General features: G+C 46.2%; 1 long non-coding RNA gene across 3 annotated transcripts in view; it reads right to left on the bottom strand.

The window, feature by feature from the left end:
- Window positions 1–5,362: 5,362 nt before the first annotated feature.
- LOC113254385 (uncharacterized) overlaps window positions 5,363–25,188 on the bottom strand; it is a 66,811-nt gene continuing 46,985 nt past the window's right edge. For 2 of the 3 annotated variants that reach the window (XR_007190384.2, XR_006409392.3), the window contains 4 exons: window positions 23,142–23,287; window positions 20,539–20,712; window positions 7,699–9,313; window positions 5,363–6,861 (listed from right to left, as the gene is read on the bottom strand). This is a non-coding gene — a long non-coding RNA (uncharacterized LOC113254385). Of the gene's footprint in view, window positions 6,862–7,698; window positions 9,314–11,729; window positions 20,713–23,141; window positions 23,288–25,188 lie in introns of those variants that run through there. The other variant, XR_006409393.3, reaches the window with a different exon arrangement.

The following is a 25,188-nucleotide window of genomic DNA, read 5'->3' on the forward strand; positions in this document are numbered from 1 at the left end:
TCCTGGGATTGAGTCCTGTGTGGGGCTCTGCACTCAGCAGGGAGTCTCTCCCTCTGACTCTACCCCCTTCCCCATTTTCTGTCCCCCCTCCCCCTGGCTCATGCTCCTCTCTCTCAAATAAAAAAATCTTAAAGAAAACCAAACACCAGAAACCAGGAACAAGCTGCAGTAGTGAGCTGGGTGAGGTCCGAGCACCATCACACATCTTGGGGGCCAGTGGAGAGCGAGGCACCGAGCTGGGGGCTGCAGTCCAGAACCAAGCAGCATAGAGCGAGGCCACCAGGTGCTCACAATCAGGGGAGGACCCAATGCAGAGTCGTAGGTGCCCTCGGAAATGTCTGCACCACGTCTGGTAGGCACACAAAGAAAGGAGGGTGCAGGGCCCCCGGGGCTGGGGCATCAGGAAAACTTTTAGGGGAGGTGACACTTGAGCTGGGACTCTATTCACCTGGCCCGGAAGGTGCGGAGAGGCAGAGGCAAGGCAAGAAGGAGGGAGGCGCAGCAAGAAGCCAGCACCAAGGCCCCAATAGCCCCACCAGTTCAGGGGACATGCTGGGTTTTGTTTGTTCGTTTGCTTTGTTTTATAAAATTTGTTTTGTATAAGTAATGCTTTTTTTACCATAGAAAATGTATCAAATACAGAAAACAAAAAGAGGAAGTTTATTATCCTACTACCTAGAGAGAATTATTTTAAAAGGTCAGTGACTATTTTTCCACTTTTATGTGAGTATGTCTAAGAATAAATGTGCACACGTATATGTAGCTGTATGTGTATGACGCGCGCGCGTCAGTAAGTGCGAGAGCATAAGGGTACGTGCTGACGTCTCTCCACCTTATCTCTAGCCATACTGAATACCCTGCTTCCCCTCCTTCAGGGTGAAACAACGTCACATTTCTCGAATGTTCCAACAACATGGACTTAGAATGCCCACCAGCCTCGCCTGACGGGAAGTCTTGTCTTCTCTGGGGTTCTGGAGTAATTTCTAGGACTGTTCCTCAACCTGTCCTCATGGTACTGCTCCCTGTCTGACCCTGACTTATGCCTGAGATTTAAATAGGAAAGGACACTGTAGAGGGACACTTCATTCTGACTGGAATGAGAACACCCCCTGGGCCAGGAACCATGTCTGTCTGTCTGTCTGTCTTTCTTTCTTTTTCTTTTTTTAAAGATTTTATTTATTTGACAGAGCCAACCAGCGAGAGAGGGAACACAAGCAGGGGGAGTGGGAGAGGAAGAAGCAGGCTCATAGCGGAGGAGCACGACGTGGGGCCCGATCCCATAACGCCGGGATCACGCCCTGAGCCGAAGGCACACGCCCAACGGCTGCGCCACCCAGGCGCCCCAGGAACCATGTCTTTCTTGTCCACTGCTATCCCCCCAGTACTTCAGATAACACCCGCCATATAACGCGTGTTCAATAAACATCTGAGTGAATGAATTCACCCTTTGCTTGTTCAGGCATTGAACTGTATTGAGCATTTTGACGTCCTGAGTTCTGTGCGGGGGGTTGGAGGCACACACGTAGGCAACATGAAACTTTCATCCGTGATGAAGACTTAAAGATGAGCAACTTTAAAAAACAAACTAGGCTTTCATGGGAGGTGGTGAACTTTTCCGTGTGGGAAGTATTCAAACACACCACTGACCAGGGTCGTAGAAGGAATTCCTGCCTGTGGAGGACGTTGGACTAAGTGACCACTGATGCCCCTTCCAAATATAAAATTCTATGATTGAATAAATTTTAGATAATCTTTTCTAACTTATGAGTCATAACAACCAAATGAATCTCAGAAGGATTCCAAAGAAGATATATTTACAAATGAAAAGCAAATGTTCTCATGGGATCCACATGTTTGTTGATAATAAATGAGATTTCTGGAGACGCCTATAAGACGTTGCTCTCAATAAGGAAAGGATCATTTTTAAATATGGGAATTAACAAAAGTAGTAAGTATCAGAAAATCTTTAAATATTTGTTCTCTAATTCAGTTTGCTTACCATAGTCAAAACCCATATTTATAAACCAAAATAGCCCAGGGCTCCTGGTTAAAGACGCAGCATGGGGAATATAGTCGATGGTACTGGAATAGTGTTGGAAGGTGGCAGATGGGAGCTCTATGGGTGGTGAGAAAAAAAGAGAAAAAAAAAGAAAAGAGTACCAGGGTTCTGTGCACTCCTTCCTTTGGAATCTCCAAATGCAGCTGCAGGTACAAAAGGCCCCGTGAGCCACCCAGCCGCGGGCGCCGCCATTATCCCCGAAGGAGAAAGAGGCAAACCTCTCAGACCTACCGCTCTGCAGACGCGTCTCCTGAGCAGCTTCTCCTCCAGAAGAAGTCCCTCCAGCCTCTTGCGCTTGGGTCACAAGGACACTAGCTGCACCTCCTTGTTCTTCCCTTTTGGGGGCAGAGGTCGAGTCCCCGTTGCCCCAGGCAGGAGGGAGGCAGTGTGGGACAAAAGTCAGACATGGAGGAAGGGGCAGGGCTTGAGCCAAACCCCCGCTTTATGGACACAGAGCTCCCCAGGGGGGCCTTCCTGGTGTCCTGCAGCTCACCTCCCCAGAGCTGCACCCCAACACCAGCCAGCCGCGGCGTCTTGGCACTGAGCCTCCATGCTCTGTCCCGTCCGGCAAGCCCTCATTCTAGGCCGCATTGTAATCACCTGGGCCCAAGGCCTAGGCAGCTTCTCCCCGCCTCCCTGACTCACCTGGAGGTGAGTGCCTCAGAGCCCAGTGTGCAGGTGGAGGCTTGGAGCTGGCAGGGGTGGGGGAGGGGGAGAAGGGCTGGAGTGGAGGGTTTACCTCTCCCTCAGACCCAGAGGACCCGGTTTGTATCTCATTCTCTTTCTAGTCTCACGCTGGCTCCTTGTGAGGTAGACTGTAGAGGCGGGTACACGCACGAATATGAGGCCAGAGGCTCCCTGGCTGGTCTCAGACCTCAGAGAAGGAGTGGGGAGCAGAGGAGAGGTGACCTTCCCATGCAGGGCTCCTGATGAGAGAGTGTATCTTAGTCCCCTGGTCTTACAGTTCCGGTGCTATAGTCTTTTTAAAAATGGCAAAAAAAAAAACCCCAAAAACAAACCCCAACAAAAACAAAAACAAAAAACCCACCCCAAAAAGCAAACAAACCTTTATAAATAAAAATTTGGAGTTGGGATGGTTGAGGAAATGAGTTCTGTGTGTGGCATATAAATCTGAACTCAAGGAAATAACGGCTTATTTCTATAAAAGTTTTTATTCCATACTAATTTTACTCAATATTTTTGAAAGACAAGGTGCTCGAGCATTGATCTTCCCGTTCAGATGTGCAACAGGCAGAGAAGTGGCTCTTCCCTCTGCTTCTGACAGATGAGGACACTGGGGCCACAGAAAAGCCAGAGGACCTCCCTAGGAGAGAACCTCGAGTCTCTGCCCTGAGTGCCTTCCTGAGGGCTGTGGTCAAATGAGCCACGTCCGAGCACAGAATCCCTGACACAAAGCTAAGTTCTTAATAAATGCCAGACAATCAGAACCCCCCACCATAGAAACTCTCATGGTGTCCTGTACTTTTCCTTTATAACGTGAATTGCAACCTTCAATTATATATTTATTTGTCCTGTGTCAGTGCTCCCGCACCCACGTCATGATGACAGAGACCACGTCTGTTGCGTCCACCACCTGCTGTGCTTAGCAAGGCGCCTGCCACCGGGGAGGTCCTTGCCAAATAGATATTACGTTAATGAATGAACAACTGGCTTTCTTGGAGCAAATCTGCACAGTCATGACTCTTGGCCACAAAACTTTTCTGCCTCAGCTGTTAATCAACTAAATGGAAATAATAGTATATACTTTCTCGAGAATCAGTTGCCTCTCTCAAAGTTGGAAAATGCCATTGCTTGGACAATGCTGCTGTTCCAGGAGAGGTGCCAGCTTGCTGTGTTCTCAGCAGCCACGGCTAATTGGTCCTCTTTCCTCACCCATGAATTAATTGGAAGAAGATGCTACCATTGACAAGACCCAATCAAATTATAAATTTATACCCCAAACAGAAGTACTACCATGGTATAAAGGAAAAGGAGATAAAATATCTCCAGGAACTCCTGGAGTAGAAGCCTGTTGAAGGTCTTCACTTGGTCATGACTCATGGGTCTAAGATCTTCTGCTGAGCTCTTTTTTTGCTGCACACTGAGCCGGGCCCAAGCGCCCACGGAAGCTTCTCTCAATGCGGATATGGGCACACACTGGTAACGAGGACATGCTGTACATGTGCTGAGGGAGGCAGGCCAGGCGCTCAGAGAGAGGCCTTCTGATCTCCACAGAGTCTTGGAGACAAGAGCAAATTAGCCAGCAAAAGAAGGTGTTCCAGGTGGAGAGGACAGGATGGGGAGAGCCATGAAGGTGTGGGAACTCCTGGCAAGTCTGGAACCTATCCCTGCATGTTTTCTTAGGGTGTATGTATGGTTTAATGGTTATTTTTCGTTCCTACTCATGGTAGCAGCGTTTGGTGGTATTTGTTTCAGGTGACAATGGGCTTTCTCACCTTGAGGTGTCTGTGGGAGTGGTTACCATGTATGTTTCTGAAAAACCACACTCCTGGTCAGCTGACACCCATGGGGAGATGAGAAGGCGTCCTGTTTCCATCTCTTTCCTATAACAGAGATCCCAAGAGACCACTGTATTTCCATATTTATGATTCATTTCAAGGTCTTTCCAGGTTTGGGAAATGGGAGACCTCTTGCCTAAGCTGTTTTAACAGAGGTGGGAACTGGAGTGAGGTGCCTTGGGCCTGGGAGAGGTGGGCGGGCTGAACGGGCAGTTTGGCTGGCCTCCCCTAGACATGGATGTCTGAAACCTCTGTGGAAAATTCCTGTGGGCTGCATGCTTGCCCCCCGGCTGGCCTGTGGAGGAACCATGTCTTAGCCAGTTGGGGCTGGCTTATCTTGAGGGTGGACCGCTGGGCAGCTGGCCCAGGACAGGCACACCCTCGGCTTGCTCCTCAGCACAGCTGCCTTGTTTTCCCTCAAGGCTGTCTGTGTATGTTGACACTGATTCTCCTCGTAACGTGATGTGGGGGAGGGGCAGGGTTTTGTCCACAGGTGAAAAACAAGAGGGTCTGGCTTTCTGTGAGATCATGTTGCTCCCACGTGGAAGCTAAAGCTTGCTTCCTGACCAGGCTTACTCAGAGTTTTGTAACACCTTTGTCACCATCAAGTGATTAGTGGCGCGTGTTCTTATTGAGGCTCCCGAGAATTTGCACGTTCCAGAGCTTTGGGTCCTTACCAGCAGCTCAGGTTTCTGTTCCCACGAACGCAGAGGACTCATCGTGTTCTCATCATAGTTCCTTCCAATCAGCTGAGGAAAGCAGACAGTTTAAGGATGTAAAACTCTTTTTTTTAAAATATTTTTTTATTATATTATGTTAGTCACCGTACAGTACATTAAGGATGTAAAACTCTTAAACCTAGTTGGGAAAAGCGGGCGTTTGTCCTCTCTGCTCGGTCAATGACCGCTTTGCTCTCACCTGGCCGTCTCTGGATTTGGGCTGCAGTGCTGCTCCGTTCTTTACCTCGCATGTCTTTACGTCCTCTTTCTTCTCTGTAGCCAGAACCTCAGACTTGAAGGCGCCTTGGGGACGATTTAGCCCGTTCCCTGCAGTGCACACCTGAGCACACGGGCCCAGAGACGTTGACGGCTGTGCCTGAGATCACAGTTATTATGCGGAGGGGCTGGGTCCGGGACTCAGGCTTTCCGACCTCCCAGCTCAGCGGTCAGTCCCCCACCTGCACTGCCTCCCTCCTCATATCCAGCCCCGGATATTTTATGAAAGTCCTTCCCCCAACTCTTCATGGCCCTGTAACCAGAGCATGCTGTTCTTTACGTAGATGATATTTTAAAAAAGTGTTGCTGGACTTCTGATTTGCTTGGGGTTGCAATACCAGCTTGCAGGAAATGCACTGGGTATGTGTGGGGAAACTGCAAAGCATCCTCTGTGACTTCGGCATTTGGTTCCCCAAAATGGAGCAGTGATGTCGTTCACTCTTGAACTCAAAGAACAAACTACGCTGGTTTTTGGGGTCTAGCTGAGCTCTTCACACAGAGGCTGGAATCCTCTTATCGACCATCATGTGGAGTACAGGGCACACTGTAAATTGTCAAGTCTCTGGATCTTTTGGGTTTAAATGGAAAAGCATCTTCTCCAACTTGGGGAAGAAAATATAGGTTTTGCAGTTTCATGTAAGTAAAACCCTAGTAATATCCTCTGGGAGGCTAACTACCCCTGCGGCCTGCTTTCCATGTGCCCAATATGGTGCCCTGTTACATTGCACACATGGTAGCTCATTTAATCATTAGCCCTAAGTGGTAGAATTTATATTATTCCTAATTTTATGAAAGAGAAAGTTGCTTATCCAAAGTCAAACAGCAGAACGAGGCAGAGCCTGGAGTCAAATTGGCCGGCTCTAAGCATTCCAATCCAGAAATGTCTGAAGACACAGCAGGAGGGCTCCTGGGGGTGAAGGCCATTGAGCTGCTGTCTCCCACCGGAGGCTGGGGTTCAGTTCTTCACGTTCAGACTCCTAAAGGGCACAGTGGAACACTTGTTCATGTCTCTTTTCCCCTGTTCCCACCTCCATACTCTAACCCCCTGGGAGGTGAAAAACAAGGAGAGGAGGCCCAGCCGCCTCTACCTGCCTTCTCAGTGTTGGGCACCAGTGGCCACAGCGATGAGGATGGGCCAGACTCTGGTGCGATGGGCTGGCACATGGTCTCAAGCTCCTGGCGCTAGGGTTCGGAACACAGCTCCATTTGCTCCGAGGAGGACAGAGGGATGCTGTTTACCAACCTCTAGTCTCTGAACTCCTTCTAGTGGCCTTTGAGAAGTCACTCTCTATGGGAATGAAAGTTATGGAGAAGGAATTTTGTTATCCTCTACACACGTCTAGGTCAAGTTTATGATTGCCAAATAAAACAAGTATAATTTTCCCCTCCCGATAAACTTAAACAGATATTCCAGAAACATTTTCTCCGTGTCTCTAGATGATTGCTTTTCGCTGTCTGGTGTCAGGTCAATAGAAAAATGTGACGGCCTCGTAGTGAAAGCCCACACCAGGGTCTGAGCCGTATCTGTGTAACTGCTGGACTGTTATTTTGTTATTTTTTTACTTCATCCTACACCCCTCGGCAGAACTCAAGACTCCCTGTCCTAAGGCACATCAGGATCTAATGATGTTATTGGGAAGTCACTGGTTTTTATTGTGGATATTTTGCAAATCAAAGCCATAGTTAATGCCTTTTAATCCGTATAAACAAGCCTATTATGAAAAAAAAGGAGCAGCTATCAAACAATAAATCAGGAGATTTATTATTCTTGAAGTTTGTTGTCCTGTCTGTAACAAAAAGTTTTTTGTTTTATTTTGTTTTTTAAACCAATCACAAAAACATTAAACGTGGTGGGGAGTAAAGCTATAGGACCACTTCATAAGGAGCAATGAGCACTTGAAAATGATCAATATTTCTTTAAATTGGGGATACTTTGGATGCCCTGAGGGAACGAATGAGAAGGACTAATATGTAAATCCCATTCTGCACTTAGTCCTGTGGCAGGGTGCTCAGTTACAGAAGGACATAAGCAAAGGTTAGAGAGGTGGGCAGAGTCCAGTTGAATTTACCCAGAAGGTTCTCCCAGATCAGTGAGGGAAGCCGAAAAATGTAGCTTCTTTCTTACCATCTGGACTGTCGGGAAATCCACCTCCACTGGTATGAGAAGCATAGCCATCACTCTGTGACCTCCCAAGCCGTTCTAGAATTCTCAAGGACCTGGAAGCCTCAAGCCAGTCAAACTCTGTCAAGACTCAGCACGCTTCCCAGAATCTTCTCTGTCCAGTGGAAGACTAGAAAATATTTCTTATATTGATGATTAGCGTCTGGTCCATTTGAGGATCCACAGCCCAATGTGAAAAGGGGGATGCAAAACGAGGACTAGATTTAAACATTGCTAAGGCAGGAAACTGACATATTGATAGTCTGCATTTACGCATTCAAGGGTATAAATGAAAATTCAACTTTGGGACATCTTAGGCATTTTGGAAGAAGCAATTGGGTAGCCCTTCCTTCAGTATGCTGGTCAATACGGTAGCAGCTGACCCTGTGTCCCCATTTCAGAACATCTAGGGAGTTAATTCTCTTCATTGCTTTATCTATAGCATTTAGGGCAGTGGCTGGTACAAAACAGATACACAATAAATATTTGTGGGATTGAATGAGTGCTTAATCAAAGGAGGCAATTCTCTCATGCTGTCAGGATGAATGTGGAGGCTGAGAAATACGTTCTGAGTACCCGTCATGAGTGCTTCACAGTTTCCCAAGGAAGCAACATCATATATAGTGACTGGGAGTTATTGAAATAGTGCTCTCGGAACCATGGTTATTCTACGCACTTATGGCTTGACCTGAGGCCCTCATATGTCTGTCATACTGTTTCCATGGAAAAATGCATCTGAGTTCCAAGAATCAGCTGATAAATGACCTTGAGAAATATAAACCAAAGTTAGTTGAGACCTGCCTGAAACTCTGGTTCAGCTGTGGCTGTTTTGCAATTTGTCCACAAATAAGACATTGCTGGGAAACATAAATGGCCTTTGTTCTTGTGGTTAATTTCTAGCAGGAAGTGTGGTATTGTATCAGGAATGTAGACTTGGACTTTATAGACCACCATGCAGCTATGATGTTGCCTCAAGTGGCTCAGGAAGACCAGACGATCTTGGATAAACCACAGAGGAGTCCTTCCAGGTATGTTAATATCTTAGATGCTCTGGCTGAACAGAATGTGGCCCAGAAACATCATAGTTGGCCACCAGCAATCATGACTTTCTGTGAGATGCAGATGAAGCAGAGCAAATGGGCTATCATCTCAGAAAGTCATAAGGTTGGACACGAGGCTGCTTAATCAGCTCTGACGGATAGCTGGGCTATTGTGCGTAAGGAACAGCACTGTTGCATACCGATGCTGGTTTGAAGGAATGTTCTCCACGTAGACTCATTCAGGCTCTCCTGGAGACTGGAGCTGGTGTGAGAAGCAGGCAGTCTCAGGTGGCACGTGTGTTGAGGCCCCAGATGTCCAGGCAGAAGTCTGACATCTTATTCTTCTGCAGGAAGGCTCTAGAGCTTCAGGGGAAGGTGGGGGAGTCTAAGTCTCTTGGGCCAAAAAACAGTGTCACCCTGCTGACAGAAGAGCTGATATTGGCCTTGAGAGAGTTCCAGACTGACTGCTCAGATGTACTTTCTGGGACGTGAAGGGGCTGGCAGGTCTTGGCTGGGGACAACAACGGTGTTGGAACACACTAAGCAAGAGAGAGATTTTTAAGTAACTGGAGAGGTTATGGGGTCTCAGCCAGGATGTGGGGAATCCAGGTAGGGGTGAGGGACAGCACTGATCTCTTGAATAAAGGCAGTATCAGCAGTCACTGTGCTCCCATCAGAAGCCCGTCTGTTAGTGCGCAGTTGCAACGACACCTAGTGACCTCCTGTGTGGGCAGGAAGAGAGCCATGAAGGGCATAACCAGCCTGAGCAGAAACACTGACACTATGTTAGCTTCATTCTCAGGTAGGCTTTCCTCAAGTGGTGGCAAAGACGAGCAGCTGGAATGCCAAGTTCATATCCCACCAACTTTGTTACCAATGTGGGAAGACTGTATTTTTTGCCAAGAGGACCAGTAAAGTTCCGAAGCTGATGCTCATTGGCCCAGCATGGGCATGTAGTATGAGTATGGCCTCGACTGGCCAGGCCTGCGGACAGGTAACTACTTTCAAGCCCTTGGACTGAGACTGGAGGAGAAGTGATTCCCTAAGAAAACCTGATTCTTGTCATCTAAGAGGAGAGTATGAGTGCTGAGCAGCAAAACCCTCACGTTTCCACACTTCCTGACTCAGAATATGGGATTGGGTATAAGTCAAAACCAGAACCTAAATAAAGAAGCAGTCACCTGAGGTCTTCACGCAGCTGCCAATGTTCCTAGAAAGTGAAGGGGTTTCCCCTGGCCTGTTCTAGAGTATTTCTTAAGAAAAAGTATGCTCAAACACTGGGCTCTGGAAAAGTAACCACGTGATTAACACGCATATGGCCTGGGAGTTGGGGGAAGAGCAGGCAGGAGGCTGAGAGAGCTCACATCCTTTCAGCTACAGGCAGTATTACTTAGCATAAAGGAGGAAATGAAGCAAGAACTGTCATCATGAAGTGGGGGATTTATTGTGTGTATTTTTTGCAAAAAAAAAAAAAAGAAGAAGAAGAAGATGCAGCATCAGTGTTAATATACAACCTCATGAGATTCCAAGTCATTTCTGTTACTGTGATATTTTTAGGGGACAGTGACCTTAATTCCTTCTTTATCATTTCCTAAGTGATGACTTAATCTAACCTGGCAACAGATTCTTCCCCATCAGGTAAAGTTCCTCTCATTCTTCAGTGGTACCTCTTCAAAGAATCTTTCCAGATTCATGTGGGGAGAGATCCTTTTTCTCTCTTCCTCATCAGTGTTTCTGCCTTGGGACATACCATTATGGTAGCACTTGTCACGTGCCACAGTGATTTTTCACTTGACCGAGAGGCTCTGTCAGGTAGCAGTTGTGAGCTTTGAGGTGCAGCATTTGACTTCTCTGAAACACAAACTAGGACAACACTTCCTTCCACACAGGGATGCTGCCAGAATTAAATCAGTCGATGCAGGAAAAACACTTAGCATGCTATCTGGCACATCGTGGGAGCTTGGTAAATATTATCAGGTAGCATTTTAGTGTTTATTCTCATTTATTATTTTTTTAAGATTTTATTTATTTACTTGAGAGAGAGCGAGAGAGCACAAGCAGGAGGAGTAGAGGGAGAAGCAGACTCCCTGCTGAACAGGGAGCCCAACACAGGGCTGGATCCCAGGACCCTGAGATCATGACCTGAGCTGAAGGTAGATGCTTAACTGACTGAGCCACCCCAGGTGCCCCTATTCTCATTTAAATAACAGTAATTTAGTCCTTTACTCTGTGGTGAAATAGTCTTTTACTTGGTGGTGAACTCCTTGAGGGCAGCAAATGTTCTGAGGCCATAGTAGGTACCCTATATATGTGGGAAGGAAAGAAGAAAAAGGATAGAGGCATAAAGGAAGAGAAGAAGAGATGGAGGGAAAAGAAGGGAACAGGGAAATATGGGAACAGCTAAGAAGGTGGCACTGCCAGGTTTGTCTGGAAGTAATAGCCATGTAGCCAGAACTGGCCTAACCAGCTTAGAAGGATCTTAACGTTTTAGAGATGAGGAAATGGAGGGACAAAGAAAGGTGAAGGAGCGTGTCTAAAACCACGGCATTGGCAGAAGTGGGGCTGGAATCCAGGCTCTCCTGGGACTACTCCTCACAGTCCCTACTGTCCCTTGGGTTAGCCTTTTATCCTCTCCATTCTCATTAGTCAGTGCCGGGGCATCCACATGGCTTGATAAAGCTTAGCTGACCTCTGCTACCAGGAGAATAGGTCATTTCCTGTCCACCCTCACATGGAGACTAAAAAGAACATGGGTATGTGGTGGGAATTCAATAGTATCTGTATCTTTTCAGTGGCTCTCCTGTGAAAACCAGGAGACAAACATTAAGGAGTAACACAGACCTGGTCTTAACCCAGTAGGCACCAAGGCACCAAGCCCTACTGCAACCATAATGAGGAACCTTGACTCTAGACGCAAGCAATAAGGCAGTGAAAGGAGTATGGGGTATATTCTTCTTTTTTTTTTTTTTTAAAGATTTTATTTATTTGACAGGGATAGAGACAGCCAGCGAGAGAGGGAACACAAGCAGGGGGAGTGGGAGAGGAAGAAGCAGGCTCATAGCGGAGGAGCCTGATGTGGGGCTCGATCCCAGATCGCCGAGATCACGCCCTGAGCCGAAGGCAGACGCTTAACCGCTGTGCCACCCAGGCGCCCCAGGGGGGTATATTCTTCTTGAACACAGGTTTGGATTCAACTGCTTACAAGGATTACTGCCTTCCTTGGGAAATGGGCATGCATTTAGCTGATCTAAGAGCCAAAAACAGAGCATTTGCAACTCATCCTGGATGGAGTATCAGAAGAGAAACCCATCCCTGTGTGAGTGGATTTGGTTCCTCAGAAACTAATGAAATTAATAGGAAGACTTGAACGGGATGCATGAAAGGAGATGTAGGAATGGACTTGAGATAAGAGAGCCACACTGAGCATTGTAATGTCTGTAATATACTTAAAATATTTCATCACAGGCAGTGTGTTCTCCTGTATGTATTCCAGAGTTACAAGATAGCCAAGATACTGTCGTTTGTCCTAATTTAGAATTTCCATCCTAGAGCAGAAAGCCAACATTCTAATTAGGAAACCTGTACTTCAGAAACAGCTACAGCAAAAGCTTCCATGATGTTTATCTCTGACCAACAGGAGAGGCTTTACCAGTTGGCATAATTAATGTTAGAAATGGGTTTCTGTTAAAAAAAAAAAAAAAGAAATAGGTTTCTGTTGATGAAATTGGTGGCTTTTCAATTAGCATAATGGATGCTACCAGTGCAGTTTCATTAGTGAGATTGCTAGTGATAAAGATATGTGGATTTTAGAGTAGCTCCCTGCCCTTGCTTGAAAAGCATATAAAAACCTAGGCAGTCCTGTAGCTCTTAGTGATGCAATCCTGCGTGCAGAGTTGAATTCCGAAGATTCTAGTTGATTGGTGCTTACAAGATTAATTGAATTCTGGGGTGCCTGGGTGGTTCAGTTGCTTAACTCTCTGCCTTTGCTCAGGTCATGATCCCAGGGTCCTGGGATCTAGCTCCATGTTGGGCTCCCACCTCAGTGGGGAGTCTGTTTCTCCCTCTGCCTCTCCCCCAGCTTGTGTGCTCTCTCTCTCTCTTGCCCACTTTCTCTCTCAAATAAATAAATAAAATCTTTTAAAAAAAAAAAGATTAATTGAATTCTGCTCCTAGAATATTGCCATGCTTTTCTGAAACGATGATGTGATGTCAGAAGCTGTAGCAGCCATGCGTTAACTATGAAGGACAAAAGCTAACCTGTTGAGTGTATGAACTATCCAATACGCTCCATGAAAGGGAGGTATATACAAAATGACCACCAAAGGCCAAAGGGTCCATAAGACTGAAGAATAAGGCCAACAAGTACAGCTTGACAAGAAATGGCTTATCAAAGGGACTTACATATCTTGGGTGGTGGCGAGAGATCTCTGCAGCCCCACCTCCCGTAAGATCTGTCTTTGACCTGTTTTCATAACCCTAGAGGCTGGGAGGCCACCCAAGAGGAGAATGTTTGAGAACCATAGTCATATCTCCAGGGCAGATCAAGGATGTTATGCTCCAAGAGTGTACTGAAGGGTGTGGTTAAACAAAAAGGAAGAATGGTGGAGGGGGGTGTGCTCAAGAAGGCTTCAGGTCACAGAGGATTATCAAGATGGCATCAATCTAGTTCACATAAATACTCCCTAATAAATTACCCCAAAACGTAATGGCTTAAAAACTACAAAAATCTCCCAAGATTTCTGTGAGCTAGGAATTTGGGAAAGGTTCTGGCTCAGGAGTTTCTCATGAGGTAACAAGAACATGTTGGCTGAAGGTGTAATTATTTGAAGGTTTGACTACAGCTGGAGGACCCACTTCCAATATGGCAATCACACGGCTGGCAAATTGGTACTGCCTGCTAGAGGGAGGGGCTCAGTTCCTCTCTATGTCAGTTTCTCCGTGTGGCAAGGGCTTCCTCACAACGTTTTGTCAGGGTTCCCAGAGAAGCATCCTGAAAGAGAGAGCTAAGTGGAAGCTATATCCTTTCTGTAACCTGGCATGACATAGCGTCACATCCACCTTTCTCTGTTGATTGGGATCAACAGTCTACAACCCCTACCTAGATTTGAGAGAACATAGACCCCCTCTTGGTGGGAGGAGCACCAGTCACCTTGTATGAAGAGCATGTCCTGTGGAAGAAATACGTAGGAGTGGCTATCTTTGGGAAATAAAATCTGCCATGCTGTCTTAGTCTGCTTGAGCTGCCATAATGAATACCGTAGCCTGGGTGGCTCACACAACAAAGATTTATTTCTCATGGTTCTGGAGGCCAGAGGTCCAAAATCAGGGTGCTAGCATGATCAGGTTCTTGGTGAGGGCTCTCTTTTTGGTCAATTTCATATGGTCTTTCCTTGCTATGTGCACATGGAAAGAAAGACCCCATGTCTCCTCCTTTTTTTTTTATAATGGCATTAATCCCATCATGGGAGCCTCACCCTCATCACCTAATCTAATCCTAATAACCTCCCAAAAGCCTCACTTCCATATATCGTGGCATTGTGGGTCAGTGTTTCAACATAAGAATTTGAGGGGGAGGCACAAACATTCAGTCTATAACATACATTACATAAAGATGGTAACGAGAATATCGTCATAGGTCCTTGACACCATCGTAGTGTTTCTAAAATAATCAACTCTAGAAACACTTCAGGATGTCTCATTTCATGAGATGGTACATTTTCTTTATTGATTTATTTGTGTATTCTATTATTATGGCTGAAAGTATTTTACTTGGTATAAAAGCTAGAGCAAAAGACTGGGTTCTAATTTTCCCAAGGTTACTTAGATGATATGACTTCAACCAGACCATTTAATCCCAGCCATTTATTCAATAGATGTTTATCAGCGGCCTTCAGTGTGCGGACCAGGTACTGTTTAAAACACCAGGGATGCAATAGTGAGTAAAACAGACAGAAAACCCTGTTGTCATGTAGCTAACACTCTACTATGTGTTCTGTGGTCTCTCTGTGTGTGAGGGTTGTGGTGGGGTGGGTGGCAAGAGAGAAACCAGATAAATAATTACAATGCTGTGAGTGGTAAGGAGTGCTGTGGAGAAAAACGACGCAGGGAGTGAGGATAACATGGCTGGGGATGTCCTCACGCAAAAGGTGAGGCTGAGTAAAGACTTGAGGGAAGTAAGGGAGTGAACCATGTGCAAAGGCCCAGGTAGGAACAGACCTGTGTGTCTGGGGAGCTTTAAGGAGGTCAGTGGATCTGGGGACTGAAAATAGTGGGAAACAAGGACAGAAAGCTCATGGGAGGTGGGAGGAAATTGTATCGTGATATGGGAAGCCATCTGAGCTTTGGATTAGAGTTAATGTGATCTGACTTATATTTAATAGGATCACTTTGGCTGCTGTGCTGAGAATTAGATGGAAGAGGGGCAAGGATGGAAGCAGGGAGGCCAGGTGGGAAGCTACTGGAATAACTCCTATGGGGAACGGGGGTGAAAGATTGGTAGCAGTGGAGGTGCAGGAAGAGCTCAGATTCTGGATATGTTTTGTGAACATTTCCTGACAGACTGGGAGTGGGGGATGGGAGAAATAGAGGGGGAGGGAGAAAGGATGACCCCAAGGTTCAGGCCTGAGCAAATCTAACAACAGTGTTTCAGGTTTCTATTGCTGCAAAACCAGTCATCATACCACTAGTCGTACAATTTAGTGGTGTAAACAACAGCAACATTTGTTTTGTTCACAAATCTGCAGTTTGGGCAGGGCTCTGAGGGAACAGCTTGCCTCTGCTCACTCAGTGTCAGCCAAGGCCCCTCCAATGCCGGGAGCTAGCTTCATCTGAGGGTGTGCTCACTCACATATGTGGCGGTTGATGCTGATTGTTGGCTAAGGTTGGGTCATCTACATGTGGCCTTTCCATGTGGCTGCTTGGCTTCTTCACACCACGGTGGCTGGTTCCAAGGTTCCAATTGTGAGTGGCCTCAGAAAGAGAGAGAGCCAGGTGGAACCGGTACCAAAATTCTTTTTTCCTCAAAAGTATTTTTTTAATTTTAATTCCAGTATAATTAGCATACAGTGTTATATTAATTTCAGGTGTACAATATAGTGATTCAGCAATTCTGTACATTATTCAGTGCTCATCAAGGTAAGTGTACTCTTAATCCCCTTCACCTATTTGACCCATCCTCCCACCCACCTCCCCTCTGATAACCACCAGTTTGTCCTCTACAGTTAAGATTTTTGTCTCTTTTCTCTTTGTTTTGTTTCTTAAATTCCACATGAGTGAAATCATACGGTATTTGTCCTTGACTGACTTATTTCACTTAGCATTATACTCTCTAGATCCATCCATGTTGTTGCAAATGGCAAGATTTCAGTCTTTTTATGGTTGAGTAATATTCCATTGTGTATATATATACCACTTCTTCTTTATCCATTCATCTATAGATACTTGGGCTGCTTCCATAATTTGGCTATTGTAAATAATGCTGCAATAAGCATAGGGGTGCATATATCTTTTTGAATTAGTGTTCTTGTATTCTTTGGGTAAATACCTACTAGTAGAATTACTGGATCATAGGCAGTTCTAATTTTAATTTTTTGAGGAACCTTCATACTGTCTTCCACAGTGGCTGCACAGTTTGCATTCCCACCAACAGTGCAAGATTGTTCCTTTTTCTCCACATCCTCGCCAACACTTGTTGCGTCTTGTGTTTTTTATTTTAACCACTCTGACAGGTGTGAGGTGATATCTCACTGTGGCTTGATTTCAATTTCCCTGATGATGTGCAATGTTGAGCATCTTTTCATGTGTCTGTTGGCCATCTGTAGGTCTTCTTTGGAGAAATGTCTGTTCATGTCTTCTGCCCATTTTTAAATTGGGTTATTTGGGTTTTTGGTGTTGAGTTGATTATATATTTTGGATACTAACCCCTTATCAGATATGTCATCTGTGAGTATCTTCTTCTATTCAGTGAGTGTCTTTTATTAGTTTTGTTGTTTCCTTTGCTGTGCAGAAGCTTTTTATTTTGATGTAGTCCCAATAGTTTTTGTTTCCCTTGCTTCAGGAGACATATCTAGAAAAATGTTGCTATGGCCAGTGTCAGAGAAATTATTGCTTGTGCTCTCATCTAGGATTTTTATGGTTTCAGGCCTCACGTTTAGGCCTTTAATTCATTTTGAGTTTGTTTTTGTGTCTGGTGCAAGAAGTGGTGTAGTTTCATTCTTTTGCATGTAGCTATGCAGTTTTCCCAATACCATTTGTTGAAGAGACTGTCTTTTTCCAGTGTATATTCTTGCCTCCTTTGCCAAAGATCAATTGATCATATAATCATAGGTTTATCTCTGGGTTCTCTATTCTGTTTTAGTGATCTATGTGTCTATTTTTGTGCCACTACCATACTGTTTTGATTACTATGGGTTTGTAGTATATATTGAAATCTGGGATTGTTAATTACCTCCAGTTTTGTTCTTCTTTTTCAATATTGATTTGGCTATTTGGGATCTTTTGTGTTGCATACAAATCTCAGGATTATGTGTTCTAGTTCTATGAAAAATGCTGTTGGTATTTTGTGTATCAAACTTTTGACGTCCCCATGGAAGTCTTGTGGCACTTCTCACATCTGGTATGCATCCAGGCAGTTACAAAGTTCTGCTAAGAGTGGGAGAGAGGGAAATAGACTCCGTCTCTTCATGGGGAAGTGGCAAGAGCACGTAAGAGTGGGTATATTGTTGCGGGATTTTTGGAAAATAAAATCTGCCACAGATGAAGTGCCTATTTACTAACATGAAGAAAACTATAGAAGGAGAAGGTTACAGTGGGGTGAGATCAAAAGCCGATATCAGGAGTTTGAGATAATTTTGACATGCCCCCTTGAATTTTCCAGTGGAGAAGTCAGGCAAGCAGGTGGGTATGTGAATTTAGAAGTCAGGGAGTGCCATCTGTGTCTAGTTAATATTTAAGATCAGAAAGGGAGATAATATGATCAAGGAAGTGAGCGTAGATAGAAAAGAATGTGCTCTAAGCACTGAGGTCTGGGGCACCCTGACATTTAGCAGTAAGGGGAATGGGGGGATAAGGAGAGGCAAGGAGATGGTTTGGTGCCCTGGAAGCCAGGTGAGAAAGGTGTTGAAGAAGGAGGCAGTAGGCCATTGTTTTCAGTCTTGCAGTTTATGATTCTGTGACAGTAAACATTTGAAGAGGTATTAGTATTCCTCCCTCAGGCTGTTAGGCTCCTTCAATCCAAATTCTTCTCTCCTCTGCTGGACCAGAAGCTTCTGGAAGGCAAGGATATTAGCTGTAGTCACCTCTGGACCCTCTAAGGAACTATCATGGTGTTCCCCACACAACTGAAACTCAGTAAGTGAGGGTGAACAGAAATTGGCAACAAAGAGAGACCCCTAGAGTTAAAATCCCTTAAAAGGGCAGTTATAAGCGTGATGAAATAGTCGATTCTCATTATTTGTGGTAGTTAATGTTCCATAAAGTTTCTGTGAACATTGAATTAGTAAACACTGAGCCATCGCCCCTAGTGGAAATATAGATTCCCACGAGCCTCTGGTCACAACAGTTTCCTCCACCCATCGATATGTAACCTTCTTTTACGTATGTTTCTGCTTAAGACACCTTATTATATAGCATTGATTCATTAACATTGAACTCACGACCAAGGCAGGCCTGCACGGAGCTTGTCTAACACGTGTCCTCTCTCCATCCGGCCCCTTCCAGCCTCGTGCTTTGGCGCGCTAGCCAGCACTGCAGTACATGCTTGGGAGTCACTTTAAGCCATGAAATCACCATCAAAAACACCAAAATGTGAAAAACGTGGGGTGCCTGGGTGGCTCAGTCAGTTAAGCATCTGCCTTCAGCTGGGGTCATGATCCCAGGGTCCTGGGATTGAGCCCCCCGGGGACTCTGCTTCTATCTCTCCTGCTCCCCCTGCTTGGGCACATGTCTCTCTCTCTCTCGCTCTAATAAATAAATAAAATCTTAAAAGAAAAAAACCGTGAAAAATATGACACTAAACAGACCGCGAAAAGGATTTTTTTTGTAGAAAGAGTGGAAAGAAGAAAGTGGATCGGCGGCCTTGCTCAGACCTCCGCTAGAAGGGAGCGCCTTCAGTACTTCAACTTTTTGCCGTCTCTCACGACCACAGAAGGACTGGGAGTATTGATTTGGGGATAACAGATACATTTTAGCCAGTAGGTACATTTGCAAATACGGCAATCTGTGAATCATGAGGATGACTAGATCTCACTTGCCTTAAACTGAAGGTAAAGAGCCAAAGAACAAGGGTTTTATAGCTTTTTCTCTGTACATCGATTAGTAAAGGGTCCTCACTTCTGTATATTTTAACTTTCAAGATATCGTTATTACTTTGGGGCTTAACGCCTTGCACAAACAAGTTGAATTATACTTTGTTTTGATCTCATTCATTTGAAATCAGATTTTATTACTTTGAAAATGGCTTTACATTTCTGAGTCTATTCACTTTGGTCCGCAAGCTCTTCCTATATTCCCATAGAGTGGATGGTCTGAGGAGGTTTTTCTCTTCGGGCACGGAGGTCACTGAACAGAAGAAGTTGGCATGCTCATTTAACACTCTGGGGAAGACACGCTCCTACAGAGACAGACCGTGTTGCAGGCTCTAACTTTGCCATGGTCACGGCCACGGCTATCTAGAATCCCACCACAGTACGAAGGTGTTTGCCTGTGTAGGTTTTTAATACTGTGTTAGTGGCAAATTGCAGAAGTTCCCTGAAAGACCCAAAAGCCCATGAATGGGCCAGGGAGTTGAAAGTTGGGAAAAATACAAACTAAATAGTATTGATGGGGATTGAGCCAGATCATACTGGCACTCCCCAGAGAGGTGACCTCTTCTCTCCCTGAAGCTGCTGCGAGCTTCCTAGGAAAGAAAACTCAGATTTGGCGTTAAGGGAGAAAATATCCTGATCTTTTGGTTTTCTGTTATTTATTTAATTTTTTCTTTTGCTTTTAATAAACAATTTCCTAAATAGCTGAATTTAAGAAGAAAATGAAAAATAAAATGAACAGAAATGTGAACTCCAAATTCCTTTGAAAACGCCCTTATAATTTTCCATGGAACAATTTTTTTTATACAGTTAAAGAAAAGCAAATTCATCACCTTTTCTGGCATCCTCAAACCATTTGGTTTCTAATTCCTAAAAAAGTTATTTAGCTGACTGAAGAGTAAGGTGGCTGCCTGATGAAATGCCCACCGGTTGCCTGGAGCTGGGGAAGCCCTCTGGGGAGGCTCAAGGGCAGCCCCAAGGGTATGGCTCTGAGTCCAGTTCCTGCTGGAAGCTCAAGTGCAAGATAAGCGAGGGCCTCTGGGAGAGACAGAGCGGCATCCATCTTGCCAATAGGCTGGTCAGCTTTCCTCAAAATGTTAAGCCTTCCTGCCAGGGTAATGCCCGGGCTTGTGCAGATGCAGGAAGCGGGGCAGAAAGCCGCTGCTCTTGTTTTGCCCGGAAGTTAATCGAAGTCTCAGGGGAGCACTTCATGTCCTGCGGAAGCAACACTCTCCAAATACGCTCCCGTTCTGGGAGCCAGGCTGCCACTGACCCGAGCTTTCCCAGCCACGACAGATTTTTGGAAAAGGCCTTTGAGGAAAAGGCCATCACAAAGCCCATCCACTTTGCCTGGGCCAGAGAGCCGGGCAGGTGAAGGAGGCGGCCCGGGAAAGGGTTAAGCATTGAAACCCTGCCGGCATAAACTAGAAATGTGATGGCAGCGGACTCAGGGTTTCACTTACAGCTGTTCCTACGGAAGCAAGAGGCTCTCGAAGGCCAGCGTCACCGTTGTCGCTCTTCTCGGTGAAGCCCTCCTTTCTGCGATGTCCCCACGCAAGCAGCGGGGCGCATCTGCAGGCGGACCTCAGTCTCCCCGCCACCTGCGTCCGCGCGGAGGGGAGTCACAGCCAGCGGACCTGTGAATCCGAAGAGCGCGCGGCTTCTGAGATGCTGTTCCTCCGCAACGAGGGGGTTCTTTATTTTTCATTATCTAAATGATATGCTCTTTAATATGCCGCACAAAACTAGAAAACTGCCCACAATAAGTGTATGTAGCCATTTCCTGTTTTGAATATAAAGAAAGAAGTATATGATTTTCATTCATAGAAATTTCTCACCTCTGCTTGTGTTGGACAAATACGCTTTGAAGGAGGGCAACATTATTAACTGTGTTAGGGGGGCTGTTTCTCTGCCTGGCCCTCCTGGTTTGACTGGGTTACTGGGCACCTTTCCTATCCTCAATGGCCAGGGGCGGGTGATCGGAAATCGCATGTCTGGTTTGCAAAGGCCAAGTGTTCTGGTGAGTGCTTTCTTGCTCTCAAGCTAGGGTGACCAACCATCATGCTTTTTCCTGGACTGAGAGTTGTCAGTGCTAAACCCAGGAAAGTCCCTGGATGAGTCGGTCCCCTTATTTCCATGCCGAGGGAAGCAGCGGAGGAAAGGATTTGCCCGTGTAGGCTCTGGAGCTCATCGCCTGGGTCGGGACCACTCTCCCCAACTGGACTTGCCGTGGAACTGTGGGCAAGTTACTTACCCTCCCTGCTCCTCAGTTTTCACACCTCAAAACTGGGAAAAAACACATCTACCTCTTAGGGACGTGGTGAAGCCAAAACGAAATAATTATGTAGAGGGCCCCTTGGTGTGCCACGCACATAGGAAGGGCTCATGAGTGCTGGCTAGTATTGTTGTAACAATTAGGATTTAAAGGTATAGTAGTGAGAAGAGCAAGCCTGCTGAAAAAACAGCAACTGATAAACCTGATGTCAGCCCCGTGATCAAGAAGTGGTCAGATAACACTCACGACAGCTTGAGAGGATGGGAAAGTGTTGAATTGTGTTCTTCCTTTTGGAAGTTGTGTATCAAAATGGATTTTACTTTGAAAACTTTGGGTGCCCTAGAGGGGCAAGTTTCCATTATCTGGAACATCCAGGCAGATGGATTTCTTGGATAGGGGAGGCGCACTCTGTCATGCTCGAGGCTCTGCAGACTTCCTAAGTGTCCTTGAAGGGGCGCCGGCTGCCAGAGGGGCTGGGGGTAGCCTGTGGTTTGTCGGCCCCTCCCGGGGCACAGTATCAGGCTGCAGACCCTTGGCAGATGCTGTGGAAAATCTTCCCGCACCGGCACTGGGGCTCCAGACACATGTGTTTTAGATCAGTGTTAATAGAGTCTGCTTCTGAAGCCCTCACTTCCTGTCATTTGGTCTGCAAAATTTTTGCTGAGTCATTTGACCTCACGCCTCTTCTGAAACAGCAGTCACATGACCAGAGGAAACTGTTGTGGGCACACAGCTTGCCCAGGGGCACGTATTCTTGCAAACTTGATCCAACCAAGATGCACAGATCACATACTGCAGTGCCCTGCATTGAATTAGGGACCTGGAACTTACTGGGAGCAGTAGGGCCCAGCTTTGTCTGCAAAGCATGGGCCTTCTAGAGGAAAGGACAGGTCCATATCCAAGGATTACAAGCCAGACCTTTAAAAGTTATATAAACAAAAACAAACTATGTGGCTGGGTAGCACAGAATAACTCATTCTGTCTGGGGAGAATTGCAAAGGAAGGCACACGAAGCTAGGCTTTGGAGAAAAAGTAGAACATGCAGGACTTGGATGAGCTGAGACAGGGCAAGAACGTTCGGGCAGAGAGCATGTGCAAGCCAGAAAACGTGTGCAGGTTCTTGGCATCATGTTAGGCGCCCAGCATGCTGGACTGGACCACAGGAAGCACAAAGGGGGTTTGCCGGGAGAGCAGTGGGGCTGGCTCATGGAGGATGGAGTGAATGCATGACCACAGAGTCTGCACTTTCTTCCACGTGCAAGAGGAAAGGCTTTCGAGGCAGGGAGTGGCAGGATCACAACGAGGCCTCAGAAGAATGATTTGGTCAAGGAGGGAGTCAGTGGGCGGATATACGTAGGGGCAGGAAGATGGGAGACCACAGAAGTCTTAGTCACGCAACGCAAGTAAGAGTTGATGAGGTCTGAACTTTGGAAGGGACAGAGAGTATGGAAGGAAGGGAAGACACTAAATGAAACTTTGGGGGGCAGAAGGAGAGGATTTATCTCCATTTGTCTACATCCAACTCCACTGTGGGAACTGAGCCGGGAGAGGCAGCTGTGAACGGAAGAGTGGCAAAGATCATAGGTTGCAGGCTGAGGGGAAGGGGGTTGGTTAGCATAGAAAGGCGGATAGGCACCTCAGTGATAGCTTGTCTGTGCACGAGAGACACCAAGCACAACTGTTTCCTCATCTCCTCCAAAAAAGGCTCAAGTTAAGGTCTGGAGAGTGTGGAGGTATGAAGAAAGAATTTGCAAATGGGGAAAGAGAGGCCGAGAGCAGGACGTGATTTACCTTCAGGATGGTTTTGCTCTGAGCCTCGATCTGTGTGTCACTGCCTGGCCATGGGAAGAGACACCTCCTTCCATCCGCCTTACTGGAAACCACCTCAGTCCCTCCTTGGTCAGTGGTTTCCTCTTTGAACAGAAAAGTCAGCATCACTGTTACCAAAAAAGAAAAACATAAAACGCTAGATATGAATTCACCGTTGGAAAGAGCTGTACAAAATTCCTTTGTTAATTTAAAATCGGCAGACCGAACATAACAGTGTAAGTGGGTTTGTGATTGTGTGAACTATCAAAATCAGCTCTCCTGAAGTGGCCCACGACAGAATGGCACTTCAAAGCAGCTTTGGCAGGAAAAAGGGCGATTGCAAGGTAATGGGGGCATCTGCGGTCACCCAAGACAGGAAGTGACTGAGAGTCTCTGAGTTCCCAGAGCCCCGTTCTGTCCTGGCTTCTGCTTCTCCCAAATCAACTGCCTTCTCTCTCTCTGCGGGCTGGCCTTCACCCCCTCAGCCAGCCCACCCCTCAGCACCTCAATGGCCTGTGCACAGGTCACAGAGAAAGCCAGTTCTCGTATCTTTATCTTAATTCCAATTTCCCAGGGACCTTGTTCTGCCTTGGTGAGTCGTCTATGCCGCCCCAGCAGAGCGGCTGAAAGGTGTGCCCCGCTGTGGACAGAGCAGGGGCAGTTCTCAGGTAAGAGTGGCATGGGCTGGAGTCCCTTTAAAAATCATGGCAGGATAATAACTCCAATCTGGTCTGAGTGTGTGGCAGGCTATTTGAGATGCAGCGACCAGGACTGTGTGAATGAAGATGAAGAACTTCTAGCACACAAACACTGAGAAAAGTCGCCAGCCAGAATTGTAGACTTGTCTGATGCGATTAAATTATCTAGTAAAGTGGTCAGCCGGGCAAACGTTGACCAGCCTTGGGCAGCCTCGAAACTGAGGAAGAGTCAACCAGGCATTTCTGCTCTGTGAACACACAGGAGCGGCCACTTCTGAAACCTCTTCAACCATGAGCTGTGGCTGCTTTGTGTCTATCTCGTCACTTCCCTTCTCCGAAGTCCTATGTATTCCTATTTCGTCATCTTAAGCTTTTTGGTGAGAGCGTCAAGGCCCCTAGCATCCCATCGCACCGCACTCCATTCTGTGCCATTCCCTTTCATTCTTGTGGCTTATCTCACGTCCTAGCCAACCTCGGTGGCTTCACGTCCCGGCGGGCTGTAGAGCACATCCCTGCATCTCCCCCCTGAAGATTCTGATTCTGGGCCGAAGGAGTCTGTGTGTGTGTATTTTATTTATTTATTTATTTGGGGGGAGGGGCAAGGAGAGGGACAGAAGGAGGGGAGAGGAGCAGAGGGAGAGGGAGAATCTCAAGCATTCTCCATGCCCAGCAGGGAGCCAACGTGGGGGCTCAATATCATGACCCTGAGATCATGACCTAAGCCGAAACCAAGGGTCAGCTGCTTAACTGACTGTGCCACCCAGGTGTCCCTGTATATTTTTTTAAAAAGCTTTATTGAGGTATAATTGACATACAACAAGCTATTCGTATTTAAATGTACATTTTGATAAGTTTTAACATATGTATATGCCTGTGAAACTGTCACCAAAATCAAGGTAGTGAACATATCCATCACCTCCCAAACCTTCCTCATGCCCCTTTGTCGCCCCTCCTTCCTGCCCTTCCCTTCTTGCCCGCTCCCCCACCCCCTGCCCTTCCATCTCCAGGCAACATGCAGTTGTAAGAAATAATACAAGAGATCCTGTGTATTCTCTACCCAGTTTCCCCCCAGTGGTGGCATTTTAAAAAACCATAGTACAGTATCACAGCCAGGTGATGTAGCCAAGATATGGAATCATCCCACTTCCACAAAGATCTCTTTCATTGCCCTTTAATAGCCATACCATGTTCCTCCTCTCAACCCGTCTCTGACCGCTGGCGACCAGGAATCTGCTCATTTCTATAATTCTGTCATTTCAAGAATGTCACGTATATGGAATTGCACACTGTATAATCTCTTGAGATTGGCTTTTTTTACACACCATTTGCTG

The sequence above is a fragment of the Ursus arctos genome, unplaced genomic scaffold (genome assembly GCF_023065955.2).
Source record: "Ursus arctos isolate Adak ecotype North America unplaced genomic scaffold, UrsArc2.0 scaffold_12, whole genome shotgun sequence".
In the NCBI taxonomy this organism is placed as follows: Eukaryota; Metazoa; Chordata; class Mammalia; order Carnivora; family Ursidae; genus Ursus; species Ursus arctos.